The sequence below is a fragment of the Alligator mississippiensis genome, chromosome 15 (genome assembly GCF_030867095.1).
Source record: "Alligator mississippiensis isolate rAllMis1 chromosome 15, rAllMis1, whole genome shotgun sequence".
Lineage (NCBI taxonomy): Eukaryota > Metazoa > Chordata > Crocodylia > Alligatoridae > Alligator > Alligator mississippiensis.
Window position 1 is genome coordinate 27,640,125 of NC_081838.1, and position 3,801 is coordinate 27,643,925.

Consider the following 3,801-nt stretch of genomic DNA (forward strand, 5'->3'; position numbering starts at 1 on the left):
GAGGCAAACGTAGGCCTTGGTTTTGAGCGGACGAGGGAAGAGTACCAGCCGTCTCCTGGAGCCTGAAGATGAGCAGCAGCAGGAACAGGAGGGAGCAGCCTGCGCGCGGCTCTGCTCCGTGCGACCCCGGCATCTCCCGCTTCCTTTCTTGCCTGGGAACCGGGAGGAATTCGTTTCACCATATTTCTCAACTATAATTCTCACTGAAATGACCAGCATCCCCATTTTTTATATTTTTTTGAGGAAATGTGCCTGTGGTATGTGTTGCAGTTAGAAACCGAATTTTTAACTGAGTGCTCTGGGAATTAACACAACACCCGGTTGATGGATAGCAGAAAGGCTTGTTTTAATCACTACTAACAAGCTACAACACTAAGGTACAGTACAAGACTCTTTCCCAATATAAAACAAGCTATTAGCCCTCAGTGTTATCTTAGCAGCACGGAGATCTTTACCCGATGCAGGCAGGAGGCCGTTCTTGTACAGCCTCAAAGCCTGGGTCCTTCACGTGGAGGCTGGGTGGCAGGATGGCTTCTGGTCTGGACTGCGCACGCCTTGCTGACAAACCTGCTGAGTTTCTATACTGGGGTTTTTTCAGCATATTTTCTTGGTGGGTTGAAGATCAGGGTTTGGACAAAGGTGACAGGGTGGAGGTCATTGTCCTTTGGTTGTGTTGTAAATGTTAGCCTTTTGCATCCATCTCTGGCTGCTGTAAGGAAAACCGACATGCACAAAAACCCTTCAATGCTCTGAAGGCTTCTCATTTGCTTAATTATAGTGTGGCTTGATTGCTGGAGCCCGACACCCTAAACCAGGGTATACTACTTGATTAACTGCAGTAGAGCTCGATTACTTGAATTGAGCACCTTAGCCCGTGAATTGTAAGGCACTGTATAGGCTGCTGTGATAACAGGGCAGAACTCAAAATATTTTCTAGCTGGCACAGACACCTCGATTGGCGAGGGATCTGGTAACAAGGGAGCGGCAATCACTTGGAAAAGGGAGCTTACTCATAATCAATTTAGAGTAGTTGGGCTCAGGGTGTACTTGATACCAAAGCCAAAGATGAGATTAACTGTATTGTTATGTCTCAGGTGGCCCCAGTCATGAGTTTGCCTTCTTGTGCAAAAGGGCACTGATACTATAATTTAGTCATTTGAATTTTGCACGGAGGTGCAGACAAGCTGTGTCCAGCAGTATGAGAGAAAAGCCAGTGTCTAATTCTCTTTTAATCACACAGTTCCGAATCAGGTTTCTCACTGTAGACATCCCTCTCCCCCTAGTCCCTACGTTTTCTATTTTTAATTTTAAGAGAAAAGACAAGTGTGGCATGTCAACAAGGGAAGTGCCCATTTGACAGCCAGGGCTCCTCCAAAATGTGCATAGCCCGGCTCTGGTCTTGGGGTGTTCCTGACACTCGATTCTGCTGATGCTTCCCTGCCTGTTTTGGGTTCGAATAAAAACACCCGAAAATACCTTCCTAGCTGACACCATGGCTTGCACAAGTGTACCAGGCTAGAGCTGATCATACATGAACATCCTCTGTAAAAAGAGACCAACGCACACAGTAGTGAACCTGTTTCAAGGGAATATCGGTGCATGCACACGGTGACCCACTACGTTCAGCCCTGTTTGGGTGAGACCGGGATGTGGGCTTTCAATGTGGGATGTGGGGTCCCTGATGGGGTCTGCTCCATGCCTCCGGGCGAGGGCAGGAGCTCTGATCTCTCAGGAAGGGGCTGCCCCTGCCCCTGCCCCTGCAGGATGGGGGAGAGAGGTTTGGGTCTGAAGAACTGCACCCACCCCAGTATCTGCCCAGATTCGCACCACGGGTCTCTACCCAGTCCTGCCGGGATTCACACGTGCTCCCTGCAGGAACTCGGTGAGCCTTCCCCATGAGGCGCAGCCCACAGCCCAGGAGCTGTCTTGGCCCTGCTCATGGCAGCCCCGAGCAGACAGAGGCAGTCCCTGCGGCCCTGCCCTGAGGGCTCTGAGCTGGCTTTTGAGGACATCAGCCCCTGAGTGCAGGAGCTGTGTGCGTGTTGAACGTGCAGGCGATAATCTGCAGTTGTCGCAGAGCTGCTCATGGCAATCCAGGCCGCGTGTCCCTGGGTGTTCACAACGTTGTCTGCACTGGCCAGGCTGGCAGATCTTTCCCAGACTTGTGGCCTGGAGTCCTTTATTTCTGCGTGCCCTTGGACAGTCTTCCAGAGCCTGTGCCTTATTGGGGGTGCGCGGTAAGCATGAGAGCAGAGCACTTGGGGCATCCCGGCAGCCTCTTCTGCAGGGGAGGGCAGCTACAGCACAAGCACTGTAAAAGGTGGGACTCCCATCGTCAGCAAAAAAATCCTCTGCTATGAGCTGACGAGGCCTGAGCGATTCTGGTGAAACAGAGGCATTTGGGAATAAAAAGAGGCACTTGTGACATAACCCAGCTTGTTCTTGGTGGCCAGATGAGAGACAGCTGAGAGGGGTTTGGGGAGAGGGACTCCTCTGAAGGTACGAGGGCTCCCCAGACAGTGCCACAGAAAGGAGGCGAATACAGGAGAGTGGGGCATCTCTGAGCCTGAGGAGACAGCAGGGGTAGTGCCAAGGCTGCTACGAGCCAGGGGAGCCCTTGGACTAGGATGCCAACTATAGCCCAAGGGCTGAGCTGGGAGTTGTGACCCCAGAGGGCACGTCCCTTTGGGGCAGGCAATGAGTCCCGGCCTGCTGCCCTCTCTGGGGTAAGGTTTCAGCAGCACTTGCTGAGCTTGTTCTATTTCCATCGATGCCCTTTACATCACTGGTCCATGTGCTACGTCCTGTCTTGCAGGAGCAGGCTGCCCAGCCCCTGGCACCCCCTGAGGCTGCATGTCAGTGCCCCTCGCTGTGCTAACATGAGGGGCAGGGAATGGGACACTCTTTTTTTTAATTAGATTATATTTCTATATATAAACAGAGAGAGTTATATGTATACATCCTCTACAACCCACCCAGGACCTCAAGTGGTAACTCGGTCCCGAGTCTTTCCCGGCCCCTGAGACGGAGCCTCGGGCTCACTGCTGTTCGGCCCGGACCGTCCTCCTGCTTCGCCGGGGTCTGCAGCCCCATTCCCAGCTCGCAGCTCAGCGTTTCTGGCTTCCAGGTCTCAGGACCTTGCCCCTGTTCTCCCCCGTCTCTCTCCATTGCTCGGGTCCCTCTCTCAGGTCTCCCTCTGGGGAGCCTCATTGCTCCCAATTGCAGCCAACCCTTCCTCTCCTTCTGGCTCCTTCCCCGCAGGGCCCAACTCTGCTCCCTGGCTTCTTCCCCCAGGCAGGCTCTCCCTCGGATCCATTTGGGAAGTCTCCCTCTGGCTTCCCCTCCCTGGGAGCCATTTGGCTTCCTGCAACCACTGCTCATCTCCCGCAGCTGGCTCCGTGCTCCTGAGCAGCCTGTGATCAGGGCTCCTGGTGGCCGCCAGGCTGGAGCCTCTGCAACCTGGACAGCGCTCCCCGGCCCCTTGAATGACAGACCGCTCCACGTTTTGAACACCCCCAGGTGCAGATCCATCAATTCAGTTCCTCGGGCTCTTGTGTGTCTGCTCCGGGATGGCTGTGCCCTGGGCTGCCCCCAGATCCGTATCAATTCAGGCACTATGCAGACCTCCATGGGCCCAGGGAAGAAGAAGGTGGGATTGTCCCACAGCCCATCCCCAGGCACTGACTCTGCTGCAGGAGGGAGAAGTGTGCGCTGGAGCCCTGCTGAGCCTGGATCTGCCTGCAGACAGATGACACCATGAATGCCGCATGCCCTGGAGGCTGGGGGGAAAGGTTAGTCCCT